This window comes from Rhipicephalus microplus, chromosome 10, assembly GCF_043290135.1.
Source record: "Rhipicephalus microplus isolate Deutch F79 chromosome 10, USDA_Rmic, whole genome shotgun sequence".
NCBI classification, from domain to species: Eukaryota; Metazoa; Arthropoda; class Arachnida; order Ixodida; family Ixodidae; genus Rhipicephalus; species Rhipicephalus microplus.
In genome coordinates this window covers 28903577-28925664 of record NC_134709.1, presented here as the reverse complement: position 1 = coordinate 28925664, position 22088 = coordinate 28903577, and the positions used below count along the sequence as shown (strand labels likewise).

At 46.5% G+C, this 22088-nt stretch overlaps 1 protein-coding gene across 2 annotated transcripts in view; it reads right to left on the bottom strand.

Annotated features, from left to right (window-relative positions):
• The window catches only part of vri (nuclear factor interleukin-3-regulated vrille), a 47563-nt gene extending 31282 nt beyond the window's left edge, over positions 1 to 16281 (bottom strand). For both annotated transcript variants that reach the window (XM_075875335.1, XM_037431666.2), the window contains exon 1: positions 15370 to 16281. The gene's annotated coding sequence lies outside the window, so the exon portion shown is untranslated. The remainder of the gene's footprint in view (positions 1 to 15369) is intronic.
• Between the last annotated feature and the right edge of the window lie 5807 nt (positions 16282 to 22088).

Sequence of the window (22088 nt, the reverse complement as noted above, 5' to 3'; positions counted from 1 at the left end):
TGGCGGGCAGCGTGACCTCATCTAGGTCAGTAGGATGTGCCGAGATGTAAGGATGCTACATTGTAAGCAAACCGGTTGTTTCGAATAAGCCACTCCACGTACGGGATTTGAAGCGAGAAAACGAAACGGGTCGGTATGTAAATGCGCACGCTCTTACGTAATGTTCGAGGGGGTGGATGAACTAAAGAAGGTCGCTAACGTGGGGTGCCTAAAAGATATACACGAAGTCCATACTTCTTCTGTAAATTACACGACAGACAAAACGTGTAACCTGTTTATGAGGCGAGAGGAATTACGTATCATCTACAAAGAAAAAGAAAAGCAAGGGCATGGTCCGCTGCAGCGCGCAAGCAGACACGACCTCTTTGTGTGGGAATGGTTGTTCTGTAAAATAACGGAGGAAATGTACATAATAAAGAAAACGTTTTAATTTCAGCATTGCAGAGACTGGAATGAAGTCGAGGTAGCGCAATCACTTTGCGAAATAAAGGAAAAAATGTCGCGAGAGCTGCAGAACAAGCTGAAACGAGATAAAGTTTGTTGCCGTCTGGACGTAACAGACTATAGTATGTACGCCTATAAAAACGAATAAAGAGAAACAAGGGCGTCGCCTATTTGCAATAACGGATGATGAATGCATGTAGTGCACTCCGTATGCGTTTATTCATAGCGTTACCAGAAAATGTACAAAACAGCTGTAACCGGTTGTTCGCGTACAGAGGACTTTAGTAACCCTTCTCCGGTTAGTGGGTCGAAAGAGAGTGGAGGTTTAGGATCTTGTGAGGACGTATCACCTTGTTATAGGACATTTAGCGATGTGCTCAAGTTACTCTATTTTGTCTTTGCACAGCATTTAGTACATGTTAATACTATGACGACTCTTTCTTTGTGACGGAGTCTGCCAAGTTGGACCTGTGTTTACGGTGCTGGGCTGCCGACTCAAAGGTCGCGGGTTCGATTCTAACCGCGGTGGTCGCATTTCGGTGGAGGTGAATTGCTGGAGGCTTGTGTTCTGTGTTCTATGCGTTGTCAATGCGCAGCACACTGTCGAAATTTCCAGAGCCTTCCACTATGACATCCCTCATAATCACACGAGGGACGCCGTACAGTGGAGATGTTTTTGGGACATCAAGCACTATAGATACTATTATCAATATTGATAACCGTATTAGTATCAGTATCATTGTGTGTGTGTGTGTGTGTGTGTGTGTGTGTGTGTGTGTGTGAGTGCGTGCGTGCGTGCGTGCGTGCGTGCGTGCGTGCGTGTGTGTGTGTGTGTGTGTGTGTGTGTGTGTGTGTGTGTGTGTGTGTATTTGCAGAAGTACTATGAGTGAAGCGTTTGGGAACCCATGTCGAATCGACCACACTGATGTATTCCTGGAGACTCCACGAAATAAGCGAATCCATAGTTCCCATTGTTTGATATGCCTTAGTGTTAGATGCTGCGGTGTATATAGAGCATGGGCGTACATATGTAGTCTACTCGACATGGCACAAAAGTGCAGCATGTAGGCTGAAAGGTTTCTTGCACTGCGCGACTGTGTCGTGGTTTTCCGAAGCCTAATCGGCATGCAGGTAAGTTGATCAAGCTGCGTGAAATGATCTTGCGCTCTGAGCCTTACTACACGGAAATTATGGGCCCATTTTGTTTGCGTAGGGTCTTTACCACATGTGAAATTGGAAGTTATGTTTAATGACCGGAAGACGAAGTGGAAGATGGAGGGCCACATGCGGCCGGTATTAGTCTGAGATTAAGCCTCGCGTGTGGCACATCTTTGCTTTTTAAGCTAAATCTGTCAGTCGTAGTGACTTTCATCACCAGATTAGTGTAAGAGCCCGCCTTACAGTAATCAGCGTCTCGATGCGCTGGCAGAAGGGTCATTGACCTCTCGAGCCCTACACTCGAGCAGTCACGTGCCGTTACACATAGCGCTCACCCACTACCACGTCCTTCTCGACAAATCGCCATGTGGCCGTTATATCTGTGATATCGGCATGTACTAAAATTCAGTCTTGAAGAACATTTCTCATTGCGATTAAAGGCGCAAATTCTTCGGGGGCACCTAACCAACCTCTAACAGATCCTAACGCTATCTAATATGGAACAAATGGCTGGCTGGGATGCGGAACAAAAGGGTTGAAAGAACACTTTATAAGCACCGGCAAAGGTGTAAGCTGCTAAGCTTAAATATACGCTAGCGTGGCCGTTATATCTGTGATATCGGAATGTACTAAAATTCAATCTTGAGGGACATTTCTCATCGCGATTAAAGACGCAAATGCTTCGGGGGCACCTAACCCAACCTCCAACAGATCCTAACGCTATCTAATATGGAACAAATGGCTGGCTGGGATGCGGAACGAAAGGGTTGAAATAACACTTCATAAGCACCGACAAAGGTGTAAGCTGCTAAGCCTAAATATACGCTAGCAGAAGGCTTACGCGTGAGTTATTATCGTACAAAAGCCATTCGTCCGTGGAAACAATCGGGGCTAGGCAACTGTTCTTCCATGTGCTCATAAAGTCGGACGTAATTACATGAAGGCCGCGCAGGCGCCCACCTAAGAATGAATGAAACGCAAAAGGAAATGGCAAAAAAAAAAAAAGGAAATGAGCACTAGCTTAAAACGCGTCTGGAAAGAGACCTCGCCATTTCAGACGACGAAAAGAGACGCGAAGATAACTGCACGTAAAGACACCGTTTGCCTGTTCCTAAGTAAGTCAACAACGCACCTCGGAACGAACACCTACCTCGCAGAAGAAATGTTTCTCTCTGCTCAAGCAAGCGCGCAAAATCAAGAGCCTGGTGACGACGGCATAGCGCGGCGTGCAGTGATGCGAGGCCACTGACCGTGCTCCCCTTGCTCACCCACTTTCGGTTTCAAGGCTTCGGGCAAGGCTTGGCTTGGCTCTCTCTCTCTCGACCGCTAGAGAGATAGCACGCGGGTGAGAGAAACGCGGAAAGGGGGAGAAGGAGGCCTAAGGAAGGAGAGATAAAAGGAGGGAACAAAAACAAAGAGAAGCGGAGAGGTAGCGGGAGGAATGCTCCGTTGGATTTCGCCAAAGGTCGTCGAACCCCCAGCGCCGGCCGCAACGGGACTTTGCTGCCGTCGAACGCGCTAGCGCCGAGTGCAACGACCTCTCATGGGGAGCGGTAGCAGACGACCAGAGGACGACGCTCTGTTGCCGTCTGCCATACGTCTGCTGTGTGGTATGTTGCAGACGACGCGTAGTTTCCCATGGGTTCTTCAGGTTGGGGAGACTTTGCGAATAAATATTTGATTTAAAGTGACTCTTGTCGCGTTGCAACTTTCGGTTTGTGCATTTTCGAAAATCTACCGAATCGATTGCCGATTAACAGGAAAATAAAATGATAATAATAAACATGGTAAATAAACGTAAGGGCAGAAATGCACTTGTTGCGCTCTTCCGAGACCGCTTGTGATGAAACCTGGCGTGACATGTTGACACATTGCGCAATATTTTTTTTCCTTATCTTTTACGAACATCGGATAAAGCGGTCAACGGCATTATTTTAGTGCTTGTTGCAAATACACGAAAAGTGCTGGCTTGGTTATAGTCGTTATATTAATGCTGAAAATTATAAAAGAAAAGAAAAGTTCCGCCGACAGTTTTGGCCGTCTACACCGATTTCGAAATAGATACCCTCTGAAAGCTCTTAACGGCGAAACAGTTGAAGGGCACTTGCCCGCTGAATAAATGATAACAAATGAAAAGATGGCGATTCGCCGCTTCTACGAGAAAATAAAGTACTGAGTGCAAAGATTTGGAAAGACGACCGTATAACATGCACAAATGGTTGTCAGTGTGTGAAACAAGAGGTGAACGCACGTTTTCGCAATAACGAGAATTCGCAGAAACGAGAGATGTATCTGTATCTATGTGGGGCAATATCAACTATAACGTGGGAAGAAGGACTGCAAGCCATTTTACAAGGCATACGATAAGTGCATTAGAAGGCGGCGAAAGCTGCAACATGTAAATTCGGGCCAGTGGGCAGTCTCTTACACAATGGGTATTGCAGCGACGGTCAGCAGCACGTGGAATTCTATGCAGTTCGTCTGCCTTTCTATAGGACGTCGCGTCTTGCGGATAGACGAAGTAGTTGCTACACATTCGAGCAGACGAATAGAAGCAGACGATGCTCTGAGAGTAACAGATGGCGCCATCTACTCCTGCTTTTGCAAAGACGTGTTTATAATCCTAGGGACTTCATAATGAGAAATGACAGACTAGAAATATCACAAATGAGGCTGCCGCAGGCAATTTATAGACCGATTGCCTCATCCTGTGTGAATAAGACGGGTCGTTTTTTTTTAAAAGCGACGGCGAGTAAACGAAAAAAAAAAGCCGACAGGTTTGAAAGCAGTCCAGTAGGTGAGACGAGCCCGACATGTTATGAAGGCGCTCGTGAAAGCGATGCCCGGATTAGGCTTGAGAAAAGATTGATGACTGCATTGGGTTTGATGATGAAATGAATACTGTCTATGTCCCTCATACCTTTTCAGGTCTGTTTGTTCTAGAGATATGAACTAATAAAATAAATGCAATAGACAACAAGTTTTGTGTTTTATTGCTGCTTAGGCCTTGTGCTGTGTGCCGTATTACCCACGCGGAATGATGAGGAAGTAAATGATTGCTAATGCTTAAAGCATATCTGTCCAAGCTTCAAATCATACCAAACGATGTTCGTCTAAGAAACGTTCCTGCAAACCACAAAATCAGACGACACATCTTACACGAGAGCGCATCTGTCTAAACTTCGAGCTTTAACATGCGGGACATCGTCTGCCAGACGTTGCTATTGTGCGTCACATCAGCGAAGCACACGACAGTACTGGCGGTTCGTCTGCTTTCGCTGGTACAGAAGTCCAGACGCGAGAAAAACGAAGCTTGTCATGCGGGCGCACAAGTGACAGGTTAAAAAAGCGAGTGAGAGAGAATGTGAAATAGGGGTGAACGGAGGGAGCGGCACGCAGACGTGGAGTGATGGAGGCCGCAAAACCCGGTGACCCAGTGGCGTTACAAAACCAGTAACTGTGCGCAGCGGAATGAAGAGGGGGAGGGAAATACGGCGGCGCTCAGACAATAATACACCGCCACAAAAAGACAGCCGACGCCGCAAGTTACAAAAGCAAAAAAAAAAAACAGTGCGTTACAGTGAAGGTAGGAGGGAACGGAAGACGAATAAAAGAGACGCTCTTTCAGCCGCGGTGCTAAGAACAGCTCCCAAAAACCCGCGAGAGATAGCCGGAGAGAAGGAAGTCGAGAGCGCTAATGTGGAGAGGGTAAGTTTACTTTCTCCTGCGCGCTTGGCCTGCGCTTCCTCTACGCGCGCTCTCCACTCTGAAACGCTCAACAGGTGCGCGAGTCAGCGCGCCCCGTTACTCCCCCTGCGGAGTCTCGCCTGCTCTCCTTCGACTGTCTCCCTTTCTCGCTGGCGTTATGGTACGAGCGGGGAACGTAGGCCAACGGCACCGTTGTGCGGCGGCGGCCCTGTCAATGACCTCGACGCCGAGTGCGTTGACCTTCGAGCGTAGGAGGCCTCTGGGGTGTTGCACCGAGGAGTAGTCGACGGCGTGCCGCGTTGGATTGTTTGTTCTTCGAGTTGCTCCGAGGGCAACTTGCTGCGGGGCTTGAGCGAATGTTACATGACTGTAATGCGTTGTAAACTGCTGCGTGATTGATAAATTGCGCTAATTATTATGGTCTTGAGTACGTCGACAGCTTCGCGATGCCACAGGCAATCCGGCAGTATGAGTTTCAATGAGAAATTCCTCGTTATCGTCTGCTGATGCTCAGTAGCGCCTTCGTGAAGGCTTTAGTGTGCCATAACAAACAAACAAACAAACAAGCAAGCAAACAAACAAACAAACAGTTGTCGATTCAAGCCAGTTTTGCCGCCTGGCCTGCTACTAGGCGTGCCGGCCGTTGACTATACGGTACATGCATTAGTCACAAATACGCAAAAAAAAAGCGCGTTGAGTCACATACACGCGCAAAAAAAAATTATTCATTATTTGAATCCCGTCGCCATTTCCAGCCATCGTGTTCACATTGTGTGGCGTAGCGCGCACGCAGTGAATCGCTACAGGCTCAGAAAAATGCCGCACTTCCAAGCGCGAGCGGCATCGCAAGCGCAGGCCCCTGCCTTCGGATCCCTTCACTCTGATCAATGGCAGTCACGCACGATTGTAGAAATGAAATATTTGCGGTGATGGAGAACGGGGCGGGAAGCACACATTATCAAACGGATGGGGAACAACTTCTTGAGAGATATTGATGAAGTACTGTACAAAAAATTACCTTAGGCGCACATAGAAATGACCCTAACACAAGCGCTTCATGGTTGCGCAATTGGGTCTTTTTTGCGCTGTCAGCATCATGACTAACTGACCCATAAACGCATATCATGTCTCCGGCAGACGCATAGACGTTACGAAGCTATAAAGATACAAACAGCTGCACCAGGTTTTATTAAATATGTTAATTATTGCTTTGCGGTGATACTGAATACACACTAATTAAATAACACCGATATAACACAGCGCACAGGTGAAACGATGATAGCCGTATGCGAGTCTGTGACGTCATGGCGGAATTCAGTGACGAGCCACGCTCTGATTGTGCAATATTGGAGGAAGCCTTAAGCCCTTTTCAGCCCCTTAAAGGCGCTAAAATAGAATCAAGAAGGTCTCGTTGCACCAGCAGATGCGATATTCACATCACCATCTTTTCGGTTCTCCCATCCTTCGGGGCGTGAACTCATCCGCAGAATTTCGCTACACCGTGAGTTGCGCGGGCAACTTGAAGTCCTTATCTGTGATAGGACGGTACTTTTGATACCCCCTCACCTTCCCTCTCTTATTCTGATTGCCCAAACGCTGGTCCAGAAGAAACGAAGCTATGATGACTCGTCAAGCTATAGCTGCCTATCTACAGAATTTGTGCATTTGGTACAAGGAAGGAGTAACTATAGATCAATTGAGGAAAATAACTACTATGTGGGTAATTAATCGTAAACTGCCAACAATTGAAGGCTGGCTAAAGGAGACTTATCATTAGTATGGGTTGGATTGTGCATGAAGATGGCATTAACGATACTTAATAATGTTCAGGTATCGAAATAGTCACGTGTAAAACGACACAACTCGTATTTTTCAAACTTACCGACCGCTGTGCATCGAAAAGCAACCTGGTTCGTTCCGCTGCCTAGGTGTAATCGTCAAAAAATAAGCATTACAAAACGCGCACTCAAGTTTTTTTTTAGAGATCCACTTTCTCGCCCGATCTTTTAAAGACAACCTTTGTATCCCGGTCCCGCCGCGGTGGTCTAGTGGCTGAGATACTCGGCTGCTGACCCGCAGGTCTCGGGATTGAATCCCGGCTGCGACGGCTGCATTTTCGATTGAAGCGAAAATGCTGTAGGCCTGTGTGCTCAGATTTGGGTGCACGTTAAAGAACACCAGGCGGTCGAAATTTCCGGAGCCCTCCACTACGGCGTCTCTCATAATCATACGGTGGTTTTGGGACCTTAAACCCCACGTATCAATCGTCAATCTTTTTGGCCGGGGTTAACGCGGCACCACTGTTATCGTCTGGTTTAGCTTGTCGATGGTGCCAACATTGATGAGTCGAAAAAAAAGGACAAATAAAAATATCCCTCCGAAACAGAACTCGTGCGCGCGCATGATAAACTGCGTTCCTCTACGTGTTGACTTCTCCTTCAGCGGAAAGCAGACGAATCGCCAGTTAGTGTCGTCTGCTTCAATAATGCGATCCGCGATAGCAATATCTTGCAGACGGTGTATACCGCTTGTTAAGGCTCGTAGCTAAGTCAGGTGTGCTCTTCTGTAAGATGTGCGTTATGTCCAACTGCGGTTGCTGCACTTCAATCCCATCATTGTGCGCGCTCCTGGTCTACCCTCTGCCATTTATATGTCACATAAAGAAAAAAAAAAGAACAGGGAACTGATGTTATCAACGGACAAGGAAGCGGCAGTAAGAAAGCGCTGGTGGAAACGGCGCGTCTTCGGCAAGCGACATCTGTAAGCCGGAAAGAGAAACCGAATCCCGCTTGTTAGATCGCGGCCGGAACGCGGAGCAACATCTGGAAGGCGAGATGGCGGGGGGTAGAGTCTAGCGGCGTGCCGCGAGTAGAGTGAAACGGTACGCGGCGGAAAGGAAAAGAAAGAAAAAAACGAAACCAAGGTCGTTTTACACTCGCACTTTCGTTTGGGCGCGCTACGCGGCGTACGCCAAGGACGCTCAAGGCCACTCCCCGCCGTTCCGCTCGCGTGCTCCTAACGGGAGGGCGCGTTTTCAAACCACCTCATAAGTAACGCTAATCGAAAAGATGCGATGTAATGACGCGCTGTCATGCATCCAAAGGCGATACCTAGCGTGCAAGTGCGGAACATTGCCATCGAAACGTCGCCTTCAGACCTGCCCCTCCGATCTTCGCGCGCTGCTCGCTGTAGTCGCCTTCTGTTTGTTGGGTGAGTAGCAGACGACGCGCGTCTGCGTTGACTAGCTTCCAGACACATGCTAAAAAAACTGTATACATGGCATTCGCCCGCGTTCGTTGTCGTTCTAAGCAAAATAAAGTGAGCCCATCTCGGAGGCTGTGTTATAAAATGCCCTGCTGGGCTGATTCTTACGGCGGTGCCGTTGTACGACTTTTCTGAAGTGGCTTTAACCTGCTTTCGAAAAACAAGCGTTTGCGGAGATAAGTCTTGTCGATTAGAATAACTTGAATACTATTTCATTGCCGAACATTTTCTCGGTAATTTTGAGTATGGCACGTGCTGTTCACGTATACAGTAGATCACCGGCAAGGAGATAATTGCCAAAACTATAACCTCTTTCTGTGCGGGTGTGAAGGTGAGCTCTCCGTCTACCATACTTTTCAGAGTTGGCAGACGGCTGGCGTTATCTGAGTGTTGTCTCGTCTTTCGCGGGTAAGAGTCGGCGCTTGTCGTGCGCTGTCTTGTACATTTCAGATTACATACGGGAACAAGCGTGTAAACACGGGGCAGGCACAAGTAAGTTAAGAGCTGTAGTAGAGCGTGCTTTCGCAGCCACGTCTAACTCTTCTCTTCTGCGAGATCTTTTCGTCGTTTTTAATGTGAATTTTTTAGCGGTAGGCGGCCGCAGGCGCCGTATGTGCAGCGAAAGGTAATGAAGGAACGGCGCGAGAACGGGGGGCGCTGGGAAAAGGCAGCGTCGTACAGGCATCGGCATTTTAGGCCAAGGTGAGGACGCGTCAAACGTCTCTTTCATTCTTCCCTGGCGTTTGTTCGTATTTTCTTTCTTCATCACGCAACGGCCGCTTTGCCGTACGTGTACTTGCTGTAATCGTCGTATAACGTATGCCACGTAAGCTTTCGCGCCCTAATTGCAAGAAGGGCGAGGTTGTGTACTGCCCGGCTGGAGACACTGAGCCAGGCGAGCTTCTGTTGAAGATGAAAACCGTGCAGCAGACGAAGAGCAGACGGCAGGCATAAAAGAAGCAGACGATAGGCAGAGAAGGCTTGGCTCTTTTCCAGGTTTTCTACAGTATACGCCTCGTTATGCGTTACGCCTTATCGAAGCGGTAGATTGGGTTGTGTGAAGCAAATACTGGATCAGTAGTTAACTGGACCAGTTTGGCGAAACCAGCACTATGCATGTTTCGCAAAGAGGAGGGCCGTCAGGTTAATCCCCTGTACAGTCGGCGTTCTCTAAGTGCACATAAACACGGGCACGTCTGTGCTTTCTATTTCCTTCCACACGCCGAAGCGTCCAGGAATCTAACCCGCTCCCGCTTTCCCACTTTTAGTTCTCAGTAACTTGTTTCAATGAGATCTGACGGAGTAAACAAACGGGAAATGATGTTACGTAAGCTGCTACGCCATCTTTCTGTATGCGTTGCGTTTCTATTGCTTCTCACTTTTGGGTGACGCAGTACGGAGTGGTAAAGCAATTTTTTTTCCACTACAGAAAGTTGAGTTACTTGGTAGGTATTCACACACAAAAAAGAAAACGTAGACAGAGCATACACGGAAACGGTAGCATAGAGTACAAGAGAAGATAGACAAAATAGAGAATAGTATAGAAGGGAATATGACAGATGAGTAGAAGAAGAATAGAAGAGAAGAACGTAAGAAAAAAATGGTACAGGTCATAGGAGAGAATGGTACAGATGTTAGAAAATTATAGGGCAGATGGCGAGAGAATAGTATAGATGATAGAAAAAAATAGTGCCGATGATAGAAGCAAATCGTATTTCTGAAAAAGAACAATATATATTATTGAAGAGAAACGTAGAGTTAAGAATATAACTCAACAAAAAAGCGGAGAAGATAAGAGCGTGGAATATAGGAGGATATGATAGAATAGTATAGAATAAGATAGAGACAACTTTAGAGAGTTGAATAAGGCAGAAGAGAAAAAAAAAACAGAATGTGATAGAAGTATACATAACGTAGAGGAGAAGATTGTATTATTTAATAGAAGACATTAGGATATGATGGAAGAGATCAGGAAAGAAGAGAGTATAATAATAAAATGAGATGGAAGAGATTAGTGGAACATGAAAGACAACAAGGCGATATAAGGAAGAGTGAACAACAGAAGATAGGCGGATATGATTGAAGAAAGAATATAGATGCTAGAACAGAATCGTATTGATGAGAAGGCATGAGTAGAGGATAGCATAGATGTTGATAGAAGAATTGATAATCGAAAATGGTGGTAGAAGAGGACAGAAGAGAGTAGAAGAACATGTAGTATACAGAAATATTGAACCAGAACAGTACGCAAGAGGATGCTAGAAGAAGATGCTAGAAGGGCAGATTATAACAAAATCGAATAGAAGGGATGAAAATAGAAGAACGTAGGATATAAGTGACAGTGACTGAAGAGAAGAAAATGATAGAAGAGAACAGAATGGAAGAAAGAAGATATCGAGATAGAAGCGAAGAGGACAAAACGTTATGGAAAGGAGAGGAGATTAGGATGGAGGAGAATAGAAGAGAACAGATGAGTTATAATTGTACAGAAGGGGACGAAAGATAATGGAGAATAGAAGAAGAAAGAGACACAATAATCCTGATGGAGCCTGTGGGGGTTTGTGAATAAATAAATAAATAAATAAATAAATAAATAAATAAATAAATAAATAAATAAATAGAATAGAACAGAAGAGGCATTCGCGTTGACTTATTTGCTTTTCTCGAGATTTTGTGTCCATAATTTACCTTCTTTTGTTTTTCTAGAGTTGAAAATCAGCTAAGAAGTAATATAAGAGGTCTCCTTGAGTTTTGTTTTGCCGCTATAGAGTGAAGAGGTATCGTCACCTGGCACCGAAAATAAGTGGCGCTCGGTGTAGCATAGCGAGACCTTCATCTCGCAGAGTGATGTCGATAAGCTGCGACATTCCGAATGAAATATCTGGCATCCAAAAGAAACTCGGCAGAGCTTTTCTTCCTTCTTTATTCCTTTCTTTCTTCCCTTCTTTTTGCACTAATGGAAACGGAGCAATTCAGTCACGGCAGGCTCACTAAACGAGCCAAGATGACAGCTATAGCCATCCAACAAGTGCTTGTAAGGAGATGCCAACGGCTGCCATAGCTTAGCGAAACTCAATACACACGCGGTGAAGCCGATGAAACTTGACGCCAGGCAGGGATACGACCTGCCAACACACTATAGTGGCCGAAGGAGGCCTCGGTTAACGCCAACGCAATCCGTGGCAGCAACCTTCGATAACTTACGCAATGACAGCCTCCCGTTGCCAGCGCCTCTCCTTTAGACTTCATAACGGTTGCCGCGGTTCGCGAGAAATTCAATGTTTTGTCGGGTACCTCAGTACAAAAGGGAAACGCAATCGGCGCTCAACAATCAGTCTTTTCTCCGCACCCGTAATACGTGCATCGAGGCCACCGTATCGGCGATTACAGCACGCGTCGGTCTCTGGACCAAGCCCGAGTGAGATAAGACGATTAGAAAAGGGAAATACATAAATTGATAAATAAATAAACAGATAAATAAAAATTGACGACACAACAGGCGTTTGCGTTCTCTTTTCGTTGCCCGTGAAGTCTCGATCGCTTTTGTGTGTTTGAAGAGGAGAATTTCGATGTCAAGGCAAACGTGCCTCGGAGAACGCCTCGAGTGCCATGTCGTCTGCTATACTGGGCGCTATGTACAGCAGACGCCAAGTCGAGTCTCGCTCGCTCGCGAAAATAACGAGAGCATGACGTCGCACTTACGAATACTCGTTTCAGGCGAAGGTCGTCGTCTGCCACTCAATGAAAGAACGCAGGCAACTTTTAACTGCAGTGGTTTCGCTGACCGCCACCTTGGAATGTTGTTGCTAACATTTACCTCTTTTAGGGAAGTTTTACGGATCTCACTCGATCGATCGAATCAGTATAAACTTTTATTGACATAACGCCATTGAGAAAGAAGTTGACTTACATGGCTTAAGTCTAGCGAAAACTGGAATGTTGCATGTTTCGGTGTGTATTGTGAGCATGCTGCAAAGACTACGCAACAAAATGCAATGATCACTTGCGTAAATCATCCTCTCTAGGTAACACTTAACCACTGCGACATCTTTTATTTTGTGTTTGTATAAAAATTTTGACCTCTATATAAGAGAGCCTCAGTAATTCAAACAATTCGCTAGCCAAGACGTAGCAGTAGCACAACTGAGGCTTCTGATGTCAGTGAATGTAGCAGCATGGCAAAGTGATACGAAAAATTGAGCCTGCCCATTTTCCTTCATAGTCTTCTTGTTAATAGACTGATCACGTGGTGCCATTCTACCGCCGATATTGTTTTCTTGCTTTTTAACTGCATTTATTTGTCTTGTCTTACTTTCCAATAAACGCACCGTAATTACAACTACGCATTTTTTTTAAGTTTTTGTTATCAGCATTTGTTTGTTTCTTTTTGTAGTTATTGCTAAAAGTTAAAACACTAAATTACTGGGCTCTCCTACACTGTGGTTACGTATCATGTTGTGTAGGGACATTAATAACCATCGTCAGCAGCCGCCATTGAAGTTTCGAGTAAAACGTTTCGCAAAGCAAAGGGCCGAGCAGGTGTTCAAGTTATTGGTAGATGGTAGTTGATGACACGAAACGAATTTTCATACAAAATAAAGACAACCAGATGGTAGAATAAACGGAAAGGAGTACGTCATGCCCATCACAGCGAATGACAAAACAATCGAATAGCGCGTAATGTCTTTCGACATTAAACATCATATCGTTACAGCAGTGGGCAGCAATCAGAGAAGCATTAGGAGGCGGCCTCGTGAAACGGACGGATGAGACAGCGAAAGAAAGTGCTTGACATGTTGATGTTAGAGAAGTGTCGCATGATTTATGTCGTTAATTTCGTACGAAAAGGTCACTGGGACGCAATAACACACGATGAAGTTTTGTCACGCTTAAATTTAATTGCCGATAGCAGTGGTACTCTGTAACAACAACATCAATGTTCCAGGAAGCGTTGGGTGTGTCTTTGCAATCCTGAGCACGAAGCTCGGGTGTTAGGCTCCCGCGTGTGTTTTGATGTGACGCGAAATACAGTTGTGGTATTGCGAAGTTTAAATTTGCGTTTGAACCAGAGCTTTCCTCTGCATTGCGGCCCGAGGGTGACTATAAAAAAAAGTGATAATATTTATGCTGTTGTTGTTTGAGGAGGTCATGAAATCACTCGCATCGTCGTAGTTTGCGATAAACTCTTACAATATGGAAACGCGCCATGTGTTTTACTAAAGAAATTCGTGGAAGTAAATCAATCGTCGTGTCAGCTTGGCGAATATCTCTGGCGCGCGGCACTAAATTAGTGAAGTCACACATGCAAATACTATAAAAGTTAAGTACTTCACTGAAGCTCGTCTAGCTATGTTAGCCATACACTGTACACACACACACACACACACACACACACACACACACACACACGCACACGCACACACACACACACACACACACACACACACACACACACACACACACACACACACACACACACACACCACTTTCGGATTCTCTATTAAACATCAGTGGACTACCACAATGTCAGTACTTTGCCGGTACAAAATACATATAGCCGTAAAATTCAGAAACATACATGGTCCTCTTCAAGTGTAACGAGCTTCAACCGGGTATGTGGAACTGTGGGAAAATGAACCTGCTAATTGTTAATAGCACAAGGAAAACATGCATTACTTGAGACAATTCTGATAGCAATATCGCATGGTCACTTGCACAGCACAACACTAATCACAGTGACAGCAACCCTCAACACTTGAAGGGAGCGCTATGACGCCATTAAAGTTTTCCCAACGACACAATCATTGCACCTTCATCAGCAAGGAGAGAAGCCGTTAAGCCTAGAACAAGTAGTACAGTTTCTGCCACATGATCGGGCTGAAAAAGAAATGATTAAAGCTATGCCAGTGTCGGAAGGATCGAGATAAAAAGAACAAGCGTTAATTATTAGAACGATATCGTTCATTACGAACGGGACAAGCGGCGGCGAATTCGGGATTTCGAAGGTCGTTCAACTGGGAAGCGGCTCTGACGTCACGGTAACGCGCCGGTGCGACCACGTGGTCAGGAGAGCGAAACAAGCGCCATCCTCTTTGCCGCAGCTGCGATTTCTGTTTTTATTTTGCACGCTAGATTGGGAAATGATGTCAAGCGTAATGGGACGTTGTCAGGGTCGTCAGTGTCGGCGAAATGAAGTGCTACACAACAAGTTTGCAAAGGACAGGCTGTGATCATAATGACGCCTTGCTTCGACAAGCAAAAGCAAGAAAGTAAGCTTTAATGAAAGTTGAGGGCCGGAAAAACAATCAACGTTAAACATTAGAGTTGTTTGCTGATCCGGGCTGTTAATCTTACTTTTGTTACTGTTCGAAAGTTAAAATGCCAGCATGAAAACGTGACCGTTGCAAGCTGTTCAAAACGTATACTACTACTGATTTATTGTTTCCCTCTATTAGTGCCTTGTGTGATCTTGCGTATTCATGTATCAACCGGCGCAATACAATGAAGGTCATTTCATCGTTATTCAATCTCTGTATTTACAAAAATAAACATGTATGTCTTGCTTGCTAGTTTGCAAGTGAAAGAACCGGCTATTGATTTTACGTTTTGATATACTGTTGCAAAATTTTCGTCAGCCTGCAAAGTTTCGAAATCTTCGTGCGCCAGGCGTAAGCAATATTCCCCAGTGCGCGAGAGAGTAATTTTTGGCCGCAACCAGCAAAATACATTTGAAAAAAAAAAATCCCGTTGCATAAGAATGAGCGTTAAATGCAGTTCGTGGCTTATTCAACTCACCTTAATTGAGAAGAATCGATGACTGAAGAATGGTGACACAAAAGAAAAAAAAAAAGGAAGCAGTACTGGTGTTCAAATCCTCAGCGAAACACCACAGTGCTGGATATATATTGCCCCGAAGACTAGGTGATGTAGGTTCTGTTCTCTGGTCCCTAGCACTTCACATGTTGGCCGAGCACCACAGACAACGTACACACTTCTCGAAGTCCCTAAGTTTCTACGTCTGCCTTCAGCCGTTAACATCAAAGTGTTCACTTTCGAAACGGTACCTTAAGTACATCTCTTCACTCAACGTCACGGGACACAAACATTCGTATCTCTTGACGCTAGAACAACCACAAGCGGGATCATCTTCTGCGGTAGATTCTCGAAGCAGGCATTCTGGGTGCGGACGGATGATTTAACTGCAGCCGCAAACTTCCTTTAAGTCCTGGCACACACGGAGTAAGCGTCGATTGCCGCACCAAGTACGCTTTTTTTTTTCGTTCTCCTTTGAAACGAAATTGTTGACCTTATGGAACACGTTGAGAAGATTGCACACGATCACAGGTTGGAAGCGCACGCCGCTAGCAGACGACGTACAGCAGATGACACACGCCGGCGTTGCAGCAGACGACACAAGCTCCACGCTTATCAGACGTACGCACAGTTTTTCAGTAGACGGCGCAAGTTAGCACGACAAATCCCATCCGTGCTTAGAGATGACCGCGGGTTTTCGCGGGAAGTCGAGGGCGGTCGCGATTGAATGGAAGACGTTTCACGTAAACCACGATCGCGGGTTGAGAACGCCGGACGCCATCGAAGAAGCGGTGAGGCGAGCGGCCGTTCTTTTTCTGGCAGCAGCCGGGGCCGTTTCGCGAGCGGCAGGCACCCAAAGAGAGCGAGAGCTCAGTCGGGGAGCGTGCGCATGTGTGTGCGTGCTCCATGACCCAGTTTCGGGGGTGGCGGGGAGAAGGGAAGCAGGTCAGGGGAACCGGCGCTCGGCACCCCCACCTCCCTCCGCTCGCAAGCGGGCCAAGGCCCTCGCTAGTTGGTGTGTTGCCGCTGGCGGCAGCACACAACGCCGCTGCCGCGCTCTCCTCCGCGCTGCGCGAGGGGGGAAAGAAAGAAAACGCCGAGAAGGGGCTCGGCAAGTGAAAGCTTTTTTGCTTCGTAGAGGTCACTGGTCGCCGGCGCTTCGCGCCGCGGGTCTGAAGCGTGGTGGTTGGTGGTGCGGACCGTTGTTGCCGCCGCCGCTGTACTGCGCAACCTCCTCGCACATCGCGTCGTCTGCTCGCGATGATCGCGCAATTTCCAGACGACGCCGCCGGGGCGCCGTCATCTTCTGCTTGTTTTCGTTTCTTTTTTGCTTTTTTGTTCCGGCTTACCAAGGAAACAAGGAGGATCGGGAAGAAGATTTTCGCTACCTGTATTTACCTATTTCAAATCGAAAGAGCTTGTCCTCGACCTGTAAGGATGGTGACCTGTTTCGCACCGCTCTTAAGGAAGGGCGGTGCAGCCCGTGATGAACCGGAAGTGCGTTGCTCGTCTTAAGATTTGATCCACGCGCTGGACCCGCTTCATTCTCACATTCGCTGCGGTCGCCCCCTTTTGGCGGTACAACACGTGTGCATTGTCGTGTGGCGACTGTGATGCTAATAGAGTTTTATTGGACGCTACACGTGTTGATTTATGAACCGTCTTGTAGACAGCTATATACTGGGATGCCGTCCAATCTGTCTTCTGTTTTATTTCCTGAGGCGACGTACGCCCGAACTTTGCTGTCAAGCTTCGTATATTCATATGGCTCTTCGAACCTGTGTTCCTCTTCTTCGCATTGCTGATGTCTTCGCTTCCGTCGTCAAGCTGACACAGACGTGTTACGTGACCGCGTTACGCCTGTGTTGCCAACAGGCTTTTAACGGGCGTCTGTTTGTAGATGTATCCTAGAGCTCTACTAGACATCTATATGTTGGGTTGGTATCTATAATAACCCTTGTATAGTTTCAAGGAAAAGAGTGTAAATTCAAGGGATCGCTTTTTTTGTTCGACACAAAATTAGTGAGAAGTAACAGACAATGATGCCAAGAAAAGTATAAGTGATAATAATTGTAATTCAAACGTGAAGCTAGAAAAATGGGCGAAAACATAAGTTGCTTTTTGCAGAGACCGAAACGACGAGCTTCGAAATACGCATAGTTTGTTACACACACATATCTAATGCGAGAGTGAAGACGTGTAGTACACGTCTGTTTTGTATATTAGACATATGCATCTAATAAACGTATATGAAAAATTCGAGGTCAAGATTTACATTACGCGCCAAGAAAAACGTTGATTGATTGATATGTGGGGTTTAACGTTCCAAAACCACCATATGATTAAGAGAGACGCCGTAGTGGAGGGCTCCGGAAATTTAGACCACCTGGGGTTCTTTAACGTGCACCCAAATCTGAGCACACGGGCCTACAACATCTCCGCCTCCATCGGAAATGCAGCCGCCGCAGCCGAAGAAAAACGTTGGTAACAAACGTCGTGAAGGTTATTTTATTACGTTTCACGTATGAAATAAAAGTACACTAAAGTTCGAAATGTAATCGTATCGGTCTTGCGCTGGATACTTCTGAAACATACTTGGTGACCTGGCCGAAAATCATTGGTTACTCAAAAACGCTGCCGATAAACTTCGCAGGCTTTGTTGGGACGTAATATATTTTTTGTAACTTCCTGACAATTTTATGGACCGTGGTCGCGGCGTTCCTGTTACAGCTTCGTGATAATGCACAGTATAGTTTCGTGTTCAAAAATGCAATAGTACAGATTTTCTCGCAACTAAGATAAAAGGTCTCGTACTCAAAATAATTTGACTTTGGGACATCTGTGATCGTGCATTTCTTTTTTGGAATGCATCGTACAATTCATGAGATTAAACTTTAAATAACAGAGGGTGTGATAGAAAGAAGAAAGAAAGTTAAATAAAAGCAGTGACGCGGCGATCGCTTTCATTTATCTCTCGTTTCCATTCGCATCTTTTAGTAGGGAGAGAAAGAGAGAACGCGAAGAGGTCTATATTGACACAAACGCCGCAGAGCTGTTTTTTCCGTTCTTCCAGGGAGTCTGCTTCGGATGAGTCGATGACCTAGATTCGGGGAGAAAGTTCAGTGTGTCAATCCATGCCTGCGTCATTATTACTTCCCCCCCTTTTTTTTTCGTCTGCTTCCGGCTCCCTCCGATGTCGTCTGCTAGCCCGTTGTCTCACTCCCCTTTATCTCGCGATTCGCAAATCCCCTCGTGTAACGTTTTCGCATTACCCGACGCTGATAAGAGCGTGCATAAAGCAGGCGATATAACGTGTAAGGCCAGGTTATGCGTGAAGCAAAGGGGTGTTCCTTATTTCATATGGGGATTTTCCCTTTCCACACTGTTTCGTCACTTTTTGGAGGGCGGACTGCTTTTGTCTTTGCCTACGCCGGAGAGATAAGTGCTGCAATGCGCCACGATTACTTATCGCGGCGTGCCAAAGGATGTCTGACACGATTTTGGTGTTGTGCTACGTGCTGGGATAATTCCTCCTGCTCTTTCTTTCTTTTTTTTTTGTTTGATACTATCGCGGAGATAATGGTAACAAGGGCTGAGTTTACAAGAAATGCCGCCGCATTATGCTTGATGAGGTATTGACAGGTATGACAATTATGAGGAAGTTTTTCATGGCCATTCCGCACCTCAGTGAATTATCTCCGTGGTTCTGAAACATTGAGTTCAATTTAAAAATTGGTCCAACTATCCCATAATTAAAAGATTCATTTCGATCGCCCGCTCAAGATTGAACTTTAAGGAACACTAGAGTAGAGCATTGAATCATTTCACACAAATCAATTATTGTTAGCGAAAGAACAGTCTTTAATGATGGATTTCGATGCTTCGTTGTACTCATTAGTCGTTGATTCTTCGACCTCGCATGATTAATAGCCATTAGCGATTGAAAACTCTCAATTATGTTTCTTTGTGGGTTTTCAAGCTTTTTTCGCTTTGCTTTATACATCGTGTCGACCCAGTGTTGGACATGTTTGCGACTGTCGTGTTTTAATTTTTTGTATCGTTATATAATTTAAACATGCGGCTGGCTCACATCGTGTTGTCGTTACGGATATCAGTGTGAATAACCGTGCTAACTCCAACATGTCATGAGCGCTTTTTTCTGTGTAGTTTCACTAATGAGTGAAAAACGGAACAGTCGCACGCGTACAATCGTAACGATAAACCGGAAACAGGGCTAGGCAACCTGGGGGCTGAGTGGCAGGGCAGTATTATGCGACCCTCAATACGATGTCGAACCCCCACCCCCTCTCTTGCCAGCGTTCTCCCAATGTAGCTCCCTAATTGAAGGCTGTCTTTGCAGTTTCTCACCTAAAGTGGAGTTTTTGCTTCTAATTTACGTTCGCATGTTGCAACCTCGTGACACTTGTGTTGAAAGCAAACCTTATATCTGTTCTAGTTTCTTACGCTATTCTCAGTTCCGATTCGCAGATATTTTTTTTCTGTTTGCCTACCTCTAGCCCCCCCCCCCCCCCCCCCCGATTGATCGTGTGGCGCCGTTTTTTCCATGCCGCTGAGCCCTCCGCCTTACAAGGTTGTTGACCCCTGAAGTAGACCACTGGTAAAGTGACGGCTGCAATGACTGCTAGACCTGAAGATTTCTCCTGTGATTTACGCTTCTAATTATCCATATCTTGTGCAAGAAAAAGTTATGTTTGCATACGATGTTAACGCAAGTTACCCTGATTTATAGTCAATGATTCGTCATGTAACCAAGTTCGCCTATTTTTCTTCTTGTTTAGAGGAAACAACAGCGCAGTGCAGGACGTTAAAGTTTGGATTTGTTTCATTACACCTGAAAGAATACACAGTACATTCTAAAAAAATATCGAGTAAAAAGGGTGTCTTTTTGTCCCACAACAATAATCGTCATCAGGCTTGCGTGCGCTTCCTTTCTTGAAAACTTGGCACTGGCCACTTTCCTATCGAGAATGCAATGTAACCCAGATAATGGGCATGTCGATCGTGACTGGAATGTACCAGGCGCGGGGCGATAGCGCAAGGATGGAACGCAATATAGATGACGATTATTGTTATGGGACAAAAAGACACCCTTTTTATTCGCTCTTTTTTTAGAGTGTACACAGCATACACATGGCTGATTAGACCCATGTTCCCACGATCTGGTCCTTGCCGTGAAATGCCGAAAGGGGTATGGGAATCAGAAGACGGCCTCGATTTTGTTTGTTTTGTTTGTTTAGCGTCCGCAACAGACAAACGTGGGTCTATCTGGAGGCGTTGGCGCCGCTTCTCGATCGACAGGTCTAAACTGGAACACTGACGTGTTTTTCGCGTACTTCTGCTATGCGCGCTTTCTCGCGAAAGACGTGAGCCCGCGTGGGCAGCGAGGCGATCGTCTGCTGTACACACGATGACGTGCGTGGGCAGACTGGACCGCAGATGACATGGGCGCCGTTTTCCGTTCTGGATGGGTGCATTGTGTTCCCGCGCTGAAGTACATAGGTGTAGCCGCAGCTGAAGTCGAATTTAGCAAAAAATAGCAGCAGACGGTTGGCTTAGCTGAGGTCACTCTTGCAGGCAGGCGGCAGCAATGAGCTGACGGTAACCCTGAGCAGACGGTGTACGAGCAGACCAAGTATCGTCTGCTTGCGCTAGTGTTTTTGCCGAATTCGATGAGTTGCTAAAGAGTGAGAGTGGGCCCTGGGGCTGCTCAAATTGGCTGCAGATGCCCTCTCGATTTCTTATCGTTTCTTTTTTGTGGTTGTTATTTAAGTGTGACGTCGATAAAGCGTTCATTGTTACTAGTTTCGTGCATGTGGCACACTGTACTGCGCCCAGTTTTTAGCATGCGATGCGCAATGTCGCCTGTTAGTCTTTCACCCTCTACGAGCGTGTCGTATAGACCTGCGGAATGCTTATTCCATTGATGTGTGGGAGTAGCCGATCGTGATGCGCAGCAGTCGACAGCCCGAACGGAGGTCACTCCCGCAGACGGCGACCGCGAGCAGACGGTATCCCGAGCAGACGGTATCCCGAGCAGACGAAGTAGCAGCGCGTCTGCTCGCTCGAGTGCTCCAAACTCCTCTGTTGAATAAAGTTTTTCTCCTCCTCCTCGCTCGAGTTTCTTTGCCGCTGCTGCAGTTGCCGATCGGTTGCTAAAAAGTGAGAGTTGGCCCCGGGGCTGCTGATATTGGCAGGGCGAAGGAAGGGAGAGTGCGGCAGTCGAAGGTGTCCCTCGGAACGGTGCGCCGGGTGAAAGCCGTCCTCGGCTGCAGAAGTCACCTTGCCTTCTGCAGTAAACAACACACACCGAGCGCATGCTCGCTTGCAGCCGCAGAAAATGGGGTCATACGTCGCGTAGTCGGAGCCGCGCCGCTGTCTCTCTTGCCCCCTCCTCTCCTCTTCCACTGTTCGGACGGTGGCTGCTCTGCTATGTAAGGTGTTTAGCTTCATCGTGCCCACCTCTGTGTATGCACACGTACGCACACGCCTTTAATACCGCGCCCGAGTTGCTCGCGAAACCTTTATCGCGCCTGCATCCCGCCCGCCGATGACGCAAGCCGGTGTCTCGGAGGTGCATACTTGGCGGTGGTACGGCTCGTTTTAGGGAGCGTGGGCGTGGTAACGTGCGCCGTCTACGTATACTACGCCGGATTGAGAAGATTACACCGCGTCCGCTGCTG